The following is an 18068-nucleotide window of genomic DNA, read 5'->3' as shown; positions in this document are numbered from 1 at the left end:
CTCCCTCTCTCTCTCTTTCTCTCCTAGGTCCTCCTCTTCCTTTTTCTCCTCTCCACCTTACTCCTCCTCTTCTTCTTCCTCTCCTAACTTCTCCCACCTTAGCTCCTCCTACAGTTTGATTTGTATCTTTTATGCTAAATAAATAAGTTATAACCTAATATTTTCCTCTAAATCTGACCTCAGACATTATCTCTTAATGCCACTCCTACCTCAGTGTGTTTCACTCATGAACAAGAGACATATCAGGAAGAGAAAAGTCAAACTAGGGAGTTTTGAGTCTTCTGACTTATTTAAGTTATAATGACTGTTATAAATCCAAATAATTCAGGTCTAAATATTACAAAATGTTTTGAGATTGTGGTTCTTGACTTCAGGATGAAACTTGCTAATAAAGATATTCTTTAAAACACATCATTATGAAGTTTATAACATAAGTAAATAGATCTTGATATAATTAAAGAAAGTACTAAAATGCCTTTAGTAGAATCCTTCTGTCAGTCCATTCAACCAAATATATATCATTGAACCCCAGTCATTTGAGAAGTGGATTCTAAATCCAACACAGATGAGCAGATAGACCCCAGGAAAGGAGCTAAAACAGACGCATGCTAGCAAATGAGAACAATACCCCCACACTGGGCCAGCCTCACATTTACAATCTCATATTAATTTTAATATGCTATCCCTCATTACAGAGTGCTTATACTCTAACATATCTCCTCTTGGTACAAGTTACTAGAAACTAAAATATAAATCAAGCCAGAGAATGACTGCATTTAAAATCAATTATTCTAATAAAAATGGCAGCAATGTTAATTTCAGCTTGAAAATGATGATTCTTATGTGGTGATACAATGGTACAGATGATAACAGTGTCATCTATTGCCATAAAATATGCTTCTGATAGGCAACTGCTTTACATTTAACCAGGGTACCTTCTGCCACATTCTTCTTTTTTTTCTCTTTCTCTTTCTTTTCCTCTTTCTCTTCCTTCCCTTCCTTCCTTCCTTCCTTCCTTCCTTCCTTCCTTCCTTCCTTCCTTCCTTCCTTCCTTTCTCTCTCTCTTTCTTTCTCTCTCTTTCTTTCTTTCTTTCTTTCTTTCTTTCTTTCTTTCTTGACATGAAACTGATGATCTATTAAATAAATATTAATCCCTCGTAGTCTTCAAAGCAGGCTCAACCATATCAGGATTTTCATTAATTAATTAATAACTTCATTAATTGCTTAACTACCCTTTTCCTCAAATCCTCTGGGATTCTTTGATGCTAGTCACTCTAATGAGTTACCAAGTGATTCATGAATCCAACCTGTTATCAAGCAAAATATGTTTCCAGTTGGAAATCTTTGGAGATGGTTCTACCAGAGAGTAAGTGACCTGTTTAGATTTTAGAGAAGACAAATCCTATATGTGCAGTGTATATATGCAGAGTAAGGAAAAGATTTGGCTGTTTTTTTTTTTTTTGCCACTTAGTACTCAACAAGAGAATAGTATATTCCTATTTCAGTTTGGGCAACGTGATCAAATAAAGAGATCCTGCTTGGAGAGTGAAAGAGAACCTGATTATCTGGGAGTGAACTGTCCTTGGCAAACTTTTAAAGTCTGTCCTGGCTAAGATTCAAAAAACTGCCAGTGCCACATCATTTTTCTCCTTCTGAAGTATTGAAATAGATATGGCAGCAGTCTTTTTCAAAGTATGAAAAGAAATTATTAAAAATCTGTCAAAAAAGAAGTAGTAGAAGAAGAAAAAAGGAAGAATAAGGAAGAGGAGGAGGAGGAAGAGGAGGAAGAGGAGGAAGAGGAGGAGGAGAAGGAGGAGGAAGAGGAGGAAGAGGAGGAGGAGGAGGAGGAGGAGGAGGAGGAGGAGGAGGAGGAGGAGCATTTCCAGGGTTGGAGAGATGGCCAAGCACTTAAGAGGAGCAACTACTCTTATAGGGCAACTGGTTTTGATTCCCAGTCCTCACACAGCAGCCCACAAACAGCTGTAACTTCAGAAGTGACACCTAATTTTGCTCTCCATGGGTGAGCATGCACATAACATACACACACATACACATGGTAATATGGAGGTAAAACACCCAGACACATAAATAATTTTAAATTTTCCATTTTAATAGTAATCAAATATTCTGTATTCTTTTTAGTGAAATAAATACATACATACATTCACATATACATGAGTATATGCATACATACATACATTTGCATTGCTGGGAATGAATATACATGGTGGTTGATATTAGAAGGTCTTCCCTACCTCCCTATAGATGTGAGCATATTCCCAGAATTGCAATGATACAGAAGTAAACAACTCATTCCATTGTACAGCACCCGCTTTTTTCAAATTCTATGTCATGAAATAATGACAGATCTTTATGTATTTACTCTTCTATTTATGATTTCATGATGATATATGTGGAATGCATTTGATTTTTAGAGTTTTCAGAAAACTAGACATGAATTGCCCTTCTAGCTGGCGGTCTGTTTGAATTCTCTCTCCTGCCAGCTTCCTGCCTATTTATTCAACTTTACTCCATACGGGTTCTCTTGATTTCATTTAAATTGCACCAACTTGCACAGACATATCTGCCCTAGAGAAGTTTGACTCTTTTAACATTCTACTCACCACTAATGTTCCTTTTTCATTTGAGCTTTTAATTTGGACGAATTCCAAATTACTATTTATTCTGATAGAAACCGTACTAATTGCACAGGGCATTGTAATAAAGAATGGAGCTGCAATTCACAGCATTCTCCTTGCGATATTCTAATGCCTTGTGGTTTTAAAATAGCACCAAGGCCCCTTTCTTCCAGAGCTGTTATCTAATGCTATTAAAACCCTAAGTGGCCTTTGTTTTCTAATGCTGAGCTAACTTAGATTCTAAGCCTTTCTAGAATGCTCTCAGTCCCTATACAGGGACTTAAATTTGACCAACAAGGACAGTTTAAGGAAGCATAGTGAGCTCTGCTATTGATATAAATAATTCACAAGAGTTGCACTGAAAGATACAAACAGAAATGAATACATTTTATTCTCTCGCAGCTGACATTGTTTATTACTGGATTCTGATCAATTGGCTTCTTGGTTTTTATTAACACAGTATATTAAACCTTCAGGCTCTCATTCTTCCTTCCCTCCTCATTTCTTATCCTTTGGTTAAGTACTTCCCAGTTTTGCTTGTGACATGAAGGACTCCTTTTGTCTTTGGGTCCTGAGTGTAGGTGTATAATTGGCTTTAAGCAATGTGGTCCAGAGGTTTGAAAAAAATGTTCCTGTGCCAAGATTTATTCTTGTGATTCAACCATTTTCATGAATTTGTAAGCTCAGTGGCACTTCAGGCTCCAAGTAGAACACTTAGGATATATACAGCAAACCTCAGCTGAGCCAGCCAAGACCAGCCTAGATTAGTTTACTTCTGATGACATCCAGACCTGCCTGAATCCACTGTGACTAAGATGATCAAAATACTTGCTGTCATATATCTCTAAGGAATGAGAAGTGCTGTTACAAAGTTGCCAAATGGATTAAAACCAGCTGCAAGGCATGCTGCTTGTTTCCCTCTTTATTTGAACCTTCGGTGTCTAAAGCTTCATAGAGGTGCATTCAGTGCTTACAGAAGTTACATAAATGTAAATATAACAACCATTAAATGTAATGTCTCTCTTTCTCATCGATGTGACAATATTTGACAAAAGCCTATTTAAAGGAGAGTTTCTGTGACTCATATTTAATAATGAAGTCGGTAGTGATGTGGAGAACATAGTGGGAGGAGCCGAGGGAGCTGGTCATTGTGTGTCCACAGTCAGGAACAGAGAGAGAGAGAGAGGGGGAGGGGGAGAGGAAGAGGGAGAGGGAGAGGGAGAGAAGAGAGACGCTCAGCTGTTTTTTTCTTATGTTCCATTTCATTCAGTCCTAGGTTCCAGTCCATGGGATGGTACTATCTATATTTAGGATGAGTTTTCTCCCCTTAGTTAAACCTTTCTGGAAACACCCTTTCAGATACAACTAGAAGAGTGTCTCAGAGGTCATCATCAATTCTAGTCTAGTTGATGATGAAGGTTGATTGTCAGACCCATTTCTTTTTCTTCCTTAACTATTTCAGATATAATTCCCACAGAGTTTTCCTGGCCAGGTTTGTATGTACTCACTCATAACAATAAGATTGTCAGCTTATAAAAATGAAATATCTGTTGATGAATGATGTACACATCGAAAAAGAGTACAGACAGGAAAATCATGTGACACTCAACTCAACACTAAACTAGTGTTCTATCTCAGGTTACATTCTACAGCAAACTGAAGAGTGAGCCATCTGCATTTCCTTTTGAACTTACCTCCTTCTTCTTCCCCATCAAACCCAAGTCTAAAATATGCTTTACAAAAAGAGTCTTATAAGGAACTATGAGAAATATTGCCTCTCATCAAGGGATGATGAAATTGTGTGTTAACAGTCCTTCATTCAGTCATTCATGCAAGGATTCTGCCTGGTGACTCTGCCTAATCCAATGGAAAGTATTGAGGGTATGATGGTAACTAACATAAACCTAGTCTTTTTCTTAGAGTTTCCAGTTTGGAGGTGGGATGAGGATGTGGTGCTGACACTGAATGAGAATACCACATGTTGTGAAGTGTAGTAAGAGTTGCTAATCCATCAACAGAGATAGAGAATTCCCCTGGGAAAATTAGGTTTTCATAAGAAGAAGTTGAATTTGGTTCAGACTGTACAAGAAAATCATTTCTGGAAAATGAACTCTATATAGAGAGTCTTAAGAAGGGGAAGTTCATGATTTATTTCAAGAATCAAGGAGGTTGTGGAAAAACAGGCAAAGGGAGGATTAACCCTTGATGGTAATATCTGGAATATTGTTCAAATTTTTTGAGCATCAAAATAGTGTCTGAGAGTGCTATTAGGATTGCCTTGTATGCATGTTAAAAAAAACATTTATCTGAGTGACCTCCAGTGTCACTCACAGTTAGGCCTCTGACCTAGGTTTTAGTAGGCTCATTAGATGATTCTTATACTCTCAATTTTTGCAAGTCGCTGGTCAAAATGAATAAAGATTCCCAGGGTATCAACATAATGGAAGAATTCACAGAAGACATCTGCCTCTGGTAGATACGTACACGTGAGTAGAGCAGAGTATACCTCAAACTCTCAGACACAGTGAATCAGATGGATCAGAATCTACCACTTCTTGTCTAGTAGAGTGTCTAATTCTTTCTATGAATAAGGATGTAAAATTCTCCCCAAAGAGAAAAAATGGTCCTTACATGTTCTACCTTGAGGTAACATACCCAATGTGCAATTACTAAACTGTTTAAATAAAATTTAGTTCTAGATTTTATGTCATAATAATTTGGGGAAAGATAACTAGAAGACCTTTATAATACCTATTTTCTTAATAGACCATCACACTTGACAAATTTTCTGGACTTTAGCAATCTGTTCAGCCTCTCTGCCCCCTACTTCCAGCATCCTGTTCTAGTTGGGTTTTGTCAATGTGACACAAATCTGGACATATCTAGGAACAAGGAATTTTAATTGAAAAAAATGCCTTCATCAGATTGTCTGTTTGCAAGTCTGTAGGGTTTTGCCTTGATTAATGATTGATATGGGTGGTTCTATCACCGGGCCAGGTGAGCTAGGGTTGTATAAGAAAGCAGACTGAGCAAGTCATGGGGAGCAAGCCAGTAAGCAGTACTCCTCCATGGCTTCTGCTTCAGTTCCTGCCTTGAGTCCCTGCTCTGACTCCCTTAGACAATGATGTTGAAGTGTAAGCTGAAACACCGTTTCCTCCCCAAGTTGTTCTTGGTTATGGTGTTTCATCAGAGGACTTAGAAGGTCCTAACTAAGACACATGAGGATGCTTGTGGAACAAGCGATCTTAAGAGCGAACACATATTTCTGCACTTGAGTTGAGTTTTTCTCTAAATGATGGTTTGTTTAACATTTCAGTGGATTGTGCTGCTTATTTTTCATTTCACAGTTATAAAGTTTAAATGCTAAAGAAATAAAATGCAGTTGTTAAAATAAATCTCATTTTTGTGGATGCTAGATTGGATACTTTTTATGGTTTTGAAAATTGCCTTTAACATTATTTTCAAATGAAATTTGGGTTAGATATCAGAAAGTATTTAGGAAAATCAGAAGTCCTAGATGGGGTCTTCTGAGGATGCTTTCATGTATGTTCTCATTTTACTACAAACAAAATAAGCAAGACAAATGTAATTTATGCTATAAAAATGTAATGTGGGTTTTTTATTTCACAGATTATTTTAAATCTCAATCTAGAGGTGCTATAACTACCCCAAAATGCTCTTGGCCCTATATTTCAAGTATGATAAATGAATGGATGTATTGCACTGAAGAATAATGAGGACAATCCATCACAATAAACTGGATAAAACCTTCATATATAAATGCACTACTTTTGTAAGCGAGTAACAACAAAAACAATCTATGCCAAAATAAAAATGCCTTTCCATCATTTCAGTTTCAATGAACATTCTTGTTTGAACATGTGACTATTAATTTGCTTACAACATCCTCATCTAAGAATCTTTTCATTCATAAAGATCATAGGGATCAGTGCCCTATAATTTGGAATGTTGCCTGCATGTACTCTAAGTACATGACCATCTCCAGCCTCCCTAAATAAAAGTCAAGTTGCTACAGCCAAAAATGCTGTGCTTATGCTATGAATCATGACTGGTGATGTAATCGAGTGGTCTAAAGCAGCAGTCCTTTCTTCAGAAAGGAGCCATCGTTTGCTCCTTTGATTTATTTCCCCACAGTGCAAAGCCAGGACACATTTATTTCTATCTAGAGTAATCCAGAGGTTATGCTTACACCATGGGGTTATTCGCTGCACATTTTGCTCTCTCTGTCTGTAATGGCAGGTGTAGCAAAAGCAGAGAACTTCAATTTGTACACTTACTTCCTATCTCCTAGAGTTGCTAACTGGCTTTCTGACAAAGACTCTCTTACAAGTCTAAGAAAGGATATTAGCCAGAAGTGCTCAGAAGTGCTTAGAAATTGGAGGATGCTCTCAGCCAACCATTGGATTGAGCACGGGGTCCCCAATGGAGGAGTTAGGGAAAGGACTGAAGGAGTTGAAGGGGTTTGCAACTCCATAAAAAGAACAATATCAGCTAACCAGACCCCCTGCACCCCCCCTCCCAGAGCTCCCAGAGACTAAACCATCAACCAAAGAGTACATATGGAGGGAGGGACCCATGGCTTTAGCTGCATATGTAGCAGAGGATGGCCTTGTCTGGCATCAATTTGAGGAGAGAGGTCCTTGGTCCTGTGAAGGCTCAATGCTCCAGTGTAGGGTAATGTCAGGGGTGAGGTGGGATTGGGTAGGGGAGTGCTTCATAGAAGCAGGGGGAGGAGGGAGTGGATGGGGGTGTGCAGAGGGGAAACTGGGATAGGGGATAACATTTGAAATGTAAATAAATGAAATATCAAATTTGAAAAAAGAAAGAAAGAAACTGGAAAAAAGAAAAGAAAAAGAAATCAGATGCCTGACCAGGGTACCACATGTAAGAGGTTAATATTGGCTGACAAGAATGATAGTCCTAGGCTCTGCTCTTCAGCAAGCATTCCCATTAGCATCAGTTCTAGATTCTGTTAAAACAAAACCCCACCATGCACATATTAGAATGCCCCAAATCTAGACAGACAGTAACCACTCATGGTTGTACGGAGCATGTACATATTTCCAGCCTTTGCTAACGTGAAGGTTACAGCCACTTTGAAAACAGCTTTTGCTTTCATTTTTAAAAAAAATTATGAGAGAGAAAGAAGACAAAGTCAGGTGAATAGTGATGTAAAGGATCTCAGGGAAGGGAAAGAACGTGATCGAAATATATTGTAGAGAAAAAATTAACACACACATGTATATGATACAGAGAGAATAAAATACAAACATATAAATGTGTGTGTATGTGGGGCTGTAGCTCACGCATGGGCATGGGTCCTGTTGGACTGAGTTGTGGGTTCCCTCCCATCTGCCACCCCAGGCAGCTGGAACCTCAGCTCAGGGGACAGAAGTGTGGGAATTTGACTGAGTTCACTCTATGCAGTGCCAGGCGGATGTAGGGCCATGGGAAGCCACAGAGCTCCACTCCAGGCGTGGGGAGATCTCAGTCTGAGGTCCCGCAGGGGCAGAGCTCTTGGGTTGGGGACCCTCGAGCAAGAAGGCAGACAGGGATTGGTTGGTCTCTAGCCCTTGGGCTCCCAGATGCCACTGCGGTGCCCCATGGGGAAAAGACTCTTGGTCGCTGTAACTCGCTTGGCTGGGTCATGGCTGGCTCGGCTGGCTTGCTTGAGCTGGTGGGCTCTGTGGCTGGAATGCAGAAAGGTCCTTGGCAGGAGATTAGAAGGTGGTTCAGTAGTTAAAGACCTTCTTCATGGTCCCTCATAGCAGGTCCCAAAGACTAGAGGAAGTCCATGATCTTAAAACGTTTATTGTCTTAGTGGAACATGGATGAAGCTATACCCTGTGTTCTCAGGGTTGGCCTGAGGTTAAATACCTTTTCCAAGTAGGAGCAAGCTCTGGGCAGGAATGCTTAATTAGCTACGTCCTCTGGCCTTTAGGTATCTCATTAATATGGAGATCTCTTGAGGCTCTGCAGCTTGTAGTCACGCCCTCTACTTGTGCTAGGTGACTGAAGGCCACAAGCTTTTCTTTGGCAGGGGCTATAGCTAAGTGAAAGGAACCAGGGTCCAGGAGCAAGGCTGAACACCTACTGTACCTTTAGGGCCTCTGGGGTTCGAGGCCTGTGCTCAACCAGGTACCCAGCAGCCTCTCACACCCCACTGCCCCACATGTGTATGTGTGTGTGTGTGTGTGTGTGTGTGTGTGTGTACATGTGCAATGGTGCACACATGGTTTCAGAGGACAACTTGTGGGAATTGGTTCTCTTCTACTATGTGGGCTTTGGGAATTAATAGAGGGCACTAGGGTTGGTAGCAAAATCCTTTGCCTGCTGCTCCATCTCACTGACCAGTTTTTCTCTGTTAGAAATCACATGACACAGTAGTCCTGCCCCATGCTATCTTCTCACGGGAGTTCACAAGCCATGTCACTCACATCAGTGCCTAGAGTAGCATCACTCATAATTTCAAAATTTGGAAGAGATATATGCTCATGATCCCAGTTCGTAAGAAGCTGATTCTGAATATTGTAAATTCAGTCAGAGGTAGCCTGGAACATATAGTAAGTTTGAGACCAGTCTGTGTTACATAGTAAGACTCTGAAAAAAAAAGATTGAAACAGAAGTCAACTAACCAATTAACAAAACAAACTACAAAACATCTTGGAAATACCTGTGATGTCCTTAAGTAATTTAATGGATAAACTGGTACATGCTGACAATGAAATACTATTCAAGACTAGAAAGAAATGAGCTATCAAATGTTGCAAAGACATGGATAAATCTAACCTGACAATCACTGCTACATAAAAGGAGCCAAAGGCTATGTACCCACCATCACTGAATGAGAGCATGACTCCAACGAAATGGAATTGTAGAAACGTAAAACCATGAACAATAAAGACAGGTTGCCAGGATCAGAGTACAGAGGGTTTATAGGGCCCTGCAAATAGTTTATACAGTACTACAATGATGGATGAATGCTATACTTATACACATTTTATATGCCTGTGTTATACTTACAAACTTTCTATATGTTTGTTTAAACTCAAAGGATGTACAAATGCCAAAAGTGAACTCTAATAAAGTATAAGCTTTGAGATTATGATGTATCTAAGAAATTTTATAGGAGTAAAATAAGTGTGCCATTCTGTTAGGGAGTATTAATCCTAGCCAGGGCTATGCCTGTGTTTGGGGAGAGCAGGTTATGGGAACACTCTGTGCTTCTCAATTTAACTGCACATCTAAAAATACTTCCCTCCTAAAATATTGACTTTTAAAATCCTACTGCTTATTTCTACAATTCAGTTTATTTTCAATGCTGTGAATTTGCTAGCTCCCCATAATCTTATTTATTTGCAAAATAGTTTGTATGATGAAGACCACCTCAAGGACTCTTAGAAATGGAGCCAGTGAACAAGATCTACTCTGTCATAGTTTTATAGCAAGTCTAGCACCATTTTTATGTAGTTTTGTGATAGGTTATTTACACTGAACCACAGATATCTTGGCAGTATCTTCATTGGGGTCTCTCGATGACAGACGGATGATGGTGTGTTTGCTTTGCAGTGAGTGAAATGTGAGTATGTTCAGAGGATGTCTGCACTGATCTATTTGTTTCCCACACATCCATTGCAGGCATAACAAATTGTCTGTCTAACAGAATTAGGTTGTGAAAATATATATTAGATCATGATTCCTTGTGAAGAATTGACTAGCCACACAGGTGTACAAGATTTCCAAGGTGGTTTACCCTTTATTCCTTTTGGGGGGGGAAGGTAAAGACTCTTATTATTTTAAAATTATAAGAAGGTATTTTCTTTTTATCTTGAGAACAGATTTTTGTGTGGTGTATAGATTATGACACAAGCACTGATGTTGCTGTGATGTTCTTGGCATCAAACTTCCCTTGAGAAAATAGAATTTCACCATTTACTCTGATAGTCATGGTTATATTTTACAAAATCAGCTTTGTTCCCTTCTGTTTGGGTGAGCAGGATGCTGCACCAGCATGAGAGCCAATTGTATTCTATTAAAGAACTTTTACCCAGTCTCAATTGTAGTGATACAGTAGCTCATAGAATGACTTGTTCCATGTTTATCTCTGCAACCATGTTAGGAATGGTGTGCAGAGAGTTAAACTTTGAATTAACCATAGAATCAAGCAGGTGACTAATCCATGTCTGTGAATGGAAAGATGAATACAAATACACAGACTAGACTGGGAAGTCTTGCATCCCCCACCCCACCCAACTCCTCTTCTGACCCTTCTTAGTGCTGTGGTGGTTGGTGAAATCCCAAGGGGAAGTAGAGGCAACACAAGTGGCAAGATCAACTCCCTGTACTCTAAGGCCATGCTCAGCCTGTGCTCAGTCCCACCCTCTTTGGCTCTGGGTACAGATGTGAATTTCTGTAGACAAGTACAAGTGAAGAAGAATTAGACAGAAACTAGCAAGGTTTTGGGAATAGTACCACCTAAAAAAACAATTATTTTCACGCCAGGAAAAGGTCCCATTCATACCACTCTTTATCTATTAATTTCAGACCTTCTTGTAGAGAAAATCTGTGTCCAGTTTCACTATCATGAGATCCTTCTTAACCTTTTAAATTTGAGCTCACAGCAGAGAACTAGAACTTCCCATAATCCACTTTTCATGGCCTTGGAAGTTTAGATTACCAGACTCCGTCCCCATTTTTCCATTTCCCCAATATACTTTGAGATTGCTGGCATTTAGGATAAATTCTTATTATTCTTATCCTAGGCGTATTTTATTTGACGTATCAATCAAAGGTGGCAGCAGTTAGTGGTAAATGGTGTGGGCTCTAGAGTAAAACCCTTGAGGTCAAAGTTCTGCCAGTTACTCATAATACAGCCATAATCAAGTTGTTTTATCTAAAGAGTGAGAAGTATCTCCTTCCCATCGAGAAACAGTCAGGTGCCTGAGTCTCAGAGCTGTGGCTGATTATCTCTTCTCTTGATGGGAAGTTCTAGCTCTGGCCACACGGCAGTGACTTCGTGAATTTGCCCTCCTTCCAGCAAGTCCCCTGTGTACTTTTCCTATAACTTTCAGCTTCTTTCTGCTCCATTCAGATCTTCATTTAGCTGCCCCTGACTCACTTTTATATCCTAGCTTTGTCACTTTCCTGGGTTCTCCTATTCCAGATGGATTTGTACATTTGAATCATTGTGGTCTACCATTTCTTCTGTCATCTCTCCTGTCCACTCTCTCTGTCTCTCTGTTCTCTCTCTGTCTCTCTCTCTCTCTGTCTCTCTCTGTCTCTCTCTCTCTGTCTCTCTCTCTCTCTCTCTCTCTCTCTCTCTCTCTCTCTCTCTCTCTCTCTTTCTCTCTCTCGCTCAGGAGGGCTGGAGCCATAGCTCACTGCACATGGAAGGACCATCATTTATTCGTTCCTTTAAGGTCATAGTTGGAATTCACAAAGAAAACCTGTGGGAAGACTATGATTCTTCACTGAGAAAATGTACACAGTTTTGGAGATTTAAATTTTATTTTTCATTTTTTGTTACACATTCAGGAAAGTAGGGGATAGTTGACACTTTACCTTTTTATGTGAAATCCTGAGAATCAGAGACATGAGTCTATCAGGTCATAATGTATTAAGACAGTGAATCCTGCATCTTTTCTTAATTCAGTGTATCATTTGGCAATTGATAAATGTATGTAGTACACTTTGATTCCTTTCTTCTCCCATTCCCTTTTATATCCCTTCCTATTCTCATTTACCCTCTTTCTCAGATTGCTGTCTGTTTTGCTTAGATATGTAATTCTATTACTGTTGAAATCTTACAAGATGGTAAAGTTTTAAAGGTCTTTGGGAAGCATATACCAACATAGTACTGCTTTTGCCAACTTGGTGTGGCTATTTTTTTCTTTTTACAACCAGCGGAGTACTGTGACGGAAGTACAGATATAAAGATATACTATGTAAAGTCCCCTGATGGATATACTCAAGGTCTTTCTATCTCTGAGACTCTGGTGCTTATTTAAAGTATGCACAGTAGGTGCTAGGAGATGAGACAGCTCAGCTATCAAGAGCTGGTTCTTGCAGAGGACTTTAGCGAGTTCCTAGCACACATGCTAGGAAGCTCACATCTGTAGTTCCAGCTCCAAGGGTGATAGCACACTCATCTGGCCTCAGTGGAGACCTGCACATGTGTGACATGCATTCCCATAGACACATGCATAAAAATAAAAACAAATTTAAAAAATAATTTGACAAAATGGAAACACAGGACTAAATTTGCCTTTAAAAACTTATGTAATAGGTTTGTTCCATCGCTGCCAGTGAAGCTGAATCCTTGGGCGTTGCTCAGGAAAATCACCAGTCTCCTATCACCTTTCTGCTGTTCACACTTTGTAAGGGGTCAAAAAGGTCAGCAGTCAGATGACAGCAATGCATCAATCATCACAAACTCCAATAATGCTGATATCCTGTTAACTGGGCATCTTCAACCCAGTTTTTCACTTTTTATCCCCCTTCAAGTTCTACTAGGTCCCCTTCTCCCCAGAATGTTCTTCAGGAAAAACTGCCTATCTTAGTTACCTATCTCCCTTGCAGGCTATCAGCCCACCATGCTATGGGATGACACTAAACCGGAGAAGCTAAAACTTTGCAGACTCACATATATGAGCTGTCACTGCTGAAGTCATGGCTGGAATTATCATGGCATTTACAGAGTCTAATTAAAGAAGTTCTTGATGTCCCCCAGTGACTTAAGTTAACAATATTGCCAAGATGGGATTCTAAATACTCACTTGTAAAATCAAATTGGTGTGGAGGTAACTCTCCACACCAGTACCAGTCTGATTTAATTTCAGTCAGCAGGGAAACCTGGCAGCTATTTAAGGTCTAAGAATTCGGCTTCTGTTAAGAAAGGAAACTGAAATTGCATGCTATGGGTCCAAACACCAAAATCACATGAGGGTAAGTGTCAGGGTCTTATTCCTAAAACTCAATATAGGTCTCCTGAAACTCCCTTAATCTTGGGGAATGATTCATATTGACTCTGTCTCTTTCTGTGTCTCTGTCTTGTCTGTCTTGTCTGTCTTGTCTGTCTGTCTGTCTGTCTGTCTGTCTGTGTCTCTTTCTTTCTCTCTGCCTCTCTGCCTCTCTGCCTCGCTGCTTTCCCCATTCTTTCCAAGACAGGGACTCTCTGTGTAGCTCTGGTTGTCCTATACCTCCCTCAGTAACCCAGGCTGCCCTGGAACTCAGTGCGCTGTCTGCCTCTGCCTCCTGAGTGCTGGGATTAAAGTGCAGACTGCCCAAATCAGCTTCTCTTTTCACACCATGGGGAAAAGAAGCGCTCTACACATTTTGGACTAGCATAGTAGATGATAAAGTCTTTCAGCTTTTCCACTGAGTAGCCATCACTGTGAATTCCTTCACCTGGATCACAGAGGGAATTAAAGACAAACCTTCCTGCCCTTCAAATTCAAGGAACTTCTTTTTAAAAGAGATTAATTAACATTCTGTTACCACACACCTTGCTGAGTTCTCTTCGCCTCCACATACATTTTATTTCTAATTAAAAATAGCTACAAAGAGTGTCACATCATGTTATAGTGGACATATATCGACGATGTGTTTCAACTTGAACCCTAGGGAAGAAATAGCTCAAATTTTATGCATGAATATTCAATAAGTCTGTGCATCTTTTAGTTGCAAGTTAATGTTCAGAAAGACAGATAGGTACTATGTGTCCACACAAATCAGAAAACAATGAACACCTGCTTTATTGTCAAAGCTACAGATATCCCTTATACTTCATTTTTATCCAGACAAATTAATATCTAACTGGAAAAAATTCAAATGAAATTTTATTTTTGATCACATAATAGTTAACAATTAAGAAAAATTCCTTTTACCAAAATACAGTCTCTAGTCACTTAAATATATGCAGAATTGTATAAACACAATATTAGAGTTTTTTTTCTATTACAGTAGATATTTTATTTTTTATGAACTATCTCTTAATAGTTTTTGTATGTCAAATGATAAAGATATTTCTGATCCCTGGCGTTAGTAGAAATGGAAGGTTTTCCAACTTGGAGCTTGGAATATATATTCAACATAACAGTTTTGGACTAGTTTGTATTTAATGCTTAAGAATGTAAGGAGAAAGAAGCAGACTTGAATAAATAGAACAGATACCAGGAGACTGATGCTCAGACATTGTTATGTCAAAAAGAGATTTGTTTTACAAAAACCTTAACTCCCATTGGAAATAACTAGTAAATAGATTTAGATATTTATGATTTCTTGTCTTTATGAGAACAATTTAGTCTTATAAAATCCTCAAAAGAAATGTAGGGTATCTCTTGAAAGGGACTTAAATGGCCTTCAAGAGAATTTAAAAGAAAAACTGAAGGATCCCCTCAAAGACAGTGCACAGCACATTTGTATAAATTAACACTGGAACTTCTTTAGAAAGCCATGACTGTGTGAAGTAGACTCTAGAACTTACTCTGTAAGAGTAAACATATATGTCTCCACAAGCATTCCCATCTCTCCCCCACTGTTCAGCCCCTGGCATCTTCGTGAACTGGCTGTTTAGTTTGCAAGCATAACTGAGACCATGTGCTATTTGTTTTTGTGTATCTGGTTTATCTCACATCACATGATTTTTCCAGGGCAATATTGCCTCTTTTTGTTTATGACTATTGTATGTGTGTATCAGACATTATTGATCTGTTTTAGCTATAGGTGATATTACTATACTATTTATTTGAACTTTGATATTAGAACAGACTTTAAGTGGCTTATCCTTCCTCCTGATGTGCACAAGTTAACTATGAAGGGATAAGTGTATTAATCAATTTAATCATGGTTATCATTATAACATATATACATTTATCAAGCCAATTTTATATCTTGAATATGTACAATTAATTATGTCAATCAAATAGGTTAAAATAAAAATAGGAAAAGAGAACAGAACCTATATTGGAGGGAACTATTTAATTGTATTGATTTAAATGAAGAAGACCTGGATACTGGTTTATTTCCCAGGCTAGCAAAACTCTCTACCTGTCTCTGGAATAAAGACAGAACTCAATAGAGCTTTTAGCAAAAGTGCCCATGATGACTACATCAAGAAAAGATTCTTAAAAATCCCTTTCTGAAAACAAAGTTTACACTGAGTCAAGGATAACGACAAATCATGATTTGTTCATTCATTCTCAACGTGAACTTTTTTCAAAGAATAGAACATCAGGAACTGCTCTCTCTACAGACTGCAGTTCCTTAAAGAACACACCGCATCAAAACCTCTCACTTAGAACTTTCCTCAGTGCAGTGGGCAGCCTCTAACAGTATCTCACTCACACTTTCAGCATGTGTTTACTGCTCCATTAGAATGTTTACTTCAGAAACAGTCTTCCTACGTGGGATGTTATATTGTTTTCTACTTGTAAGTCAATGACATAGAACTAGAAAGTAGGGTGTCAGTTCACAGTGTCTGACATCATTTAAACAACAAAATAGTATGTCTGTATGTAGCACATACTCAGGCAAAAGCAATACTCTCGTTTGCTTGTGACAAGGAAATGTGTTCTAAGCCTTTGAGTTATATCTATGCCAGAATAAAACAGGAAATGGCAAAAGGTCACATCTATATATCTGCATGAAACACTCGGGCTCTCATTCACACACCAGGCATACAGAAGACATATTGCCTCTTCCCGAAGGCCTGCACTGCTTATCAGTTTCCTGAAAGGGCAGCAAGGAGCGGCTCACAGGGGCCCGAAAAGGCAACCATACACAGAATGAAAAACAGAGACAACATAGTTTATCGTTTAACTTAAGAATTATGGTCTAGTTGGTTTCAATTTGCATAGTTGTAATCATGTCAGACAAAGGCCTTCCCCCAGGGGTTTGCATTCCATGGTCAAGAACTGAGAGAATGCAGTTATTAACCACAGACAATTGATTTTGTTTAGACTACAGGCTAAGGAGAGGGACGGATGAGCAGAGTAGACACAAGGACTTAAAAAGAGAAACAGCAAAAACCATTTCAGCAGGGAGTGTGGCACTTACTCTTAGGTGCTCTCCAGGACTGTACAGGATGTGATGAGGATGAGTGTCGTGTATTTCATTCTTTCCCAAATCTGTTGTTCTCACATTATTTGAGCTAAGTCACATTTTAGGTAGACTGGTGCTCCTGTCCTGATTTCCTGCTGAGTAACAGACTTCTGTAGGCTTCTCGATTGGAGAAGAGCCTGGCTCCTCTCTAAGAACAGAAGGTTTTTGCAGAGTGAATAATGTAGTGTGAAGCTCCCAAAGCTTTCTCTTCACCAAAGAAAGGAATCCTCCCTCTGTATTAGGAAGAATGAGAAAGATCCGAGCCATGTGCTTTTAATCATTTTAACTGACAGCGGTCAAAATGCCAATTAAATAAATCTTAGAAGTACTGTTTATATCTCATATTTAAGTGACCTTGAATGTTTTCTGGAACTCCAATTTATCATGAACAAATCCATACTGAGCTCACAGGCATTGCATTAATCATTCACTGTATAAAGTAAGCTACACAATAAAATTAAATTAAATCTCAATTTACCAAAACATTAACATGCTAACAACTTCCAACTTTGTGACACCACAGACTAGTGATGAAATAAATAAAACAGTATATTCACTATACTAAATGATATAATTGAACTTAAAAAGCAGTTTTTTTGTGTTCTTTGAGAAAAAAAACATGCTGTTTACTTTAATGCTGTGACATTTTATTTTGTGATTAATTTAAAAATAACATTGTAAAAACTACAAACTCATTTTAATTTGACAAGCATTTGGTAATTAATTTTCAAGCAATGCTATGGGAACCCAGAAAGCGCTCTTCCTTTGACATGTATTTTATAATTTATTTTAAAACAATGCCGCACAAATCTGCAAAGGCATAACTCATTTGGGAGTTCATTAATTATGCAAATGAGTTGCAATTAACAAATCTGTTCCAAGGATGGCATTTGCATAATAATGAACTTCATGTTTGTGACATTATTTAATAAGATACCTTTGTGCATTTTTAAACGAAACACTCTTGTGAATACTATATGATGAGCTAGGGTTGGAAACGGACATGTAGTCAATGAGATTCCAAACCGCATGCAGAAAAATGCTGTTAAAATAAACAGAATTATATGTAATTCAAATAATAAATATGGATTTTTTAGAACACAAGGGTTTTGATTAGTCTCAGCTTCCCTAGATAGCATAAGACATCAATTTACATTTATAAAGTACCAATATACAAATTACACTAAAAAGAGGTGAAGCAAACAGAACTATAAACTTCAATTTAATATTTCTAGTAAAAGTGGGCCACATTCTTTACATATGACTCCTAAACCATGAACATTTTATTAAAATAAACATATAATTATA

The 18068-nt window shown here is 38.5% G+C and overlaps 1 long non-coding RNA gene across 1 annotated transcript in view; it reads right to left on the bottom strand.

Annotated features, from left to right (window-relative positions):
• Nucleotides 1–16946, bottom strand: part of LOC114617466 — a 48159-nt gene extending 31213 nt beyond the window's left edge. The window contains exon 1 of the long non-coding RNA XR_003710794.1: nucleotides 16716–16946. This is a non-coding gene — a long non-coding RNA (uncharacterized LOC114617466). The remainder of the gene's footprint in view (nucleotides 1–16715) is intronic.
• Nucleotides 16947–18068: the final 1122 nt, after the last annotated feature.

This window comes from Grammomys surdaster, unplaced genomic scaffold, assembly GCF_004785775.1.
Source record: "Grammomys surdaster isolate TR1022 unplaced genomic scaffold, NIH_TR_1.0 136, whole genome shotgun sequence".
NCBI lineage: Eukaryota > Metazoa > Chordata > Mammalia > Rodentia > Muridae > Grammomys > Grammomys surdaster.
Note: the sequence above shows the minus strand (reverse complement) of the source record. Positions and strands in the feature narration are given on the sequence as shown.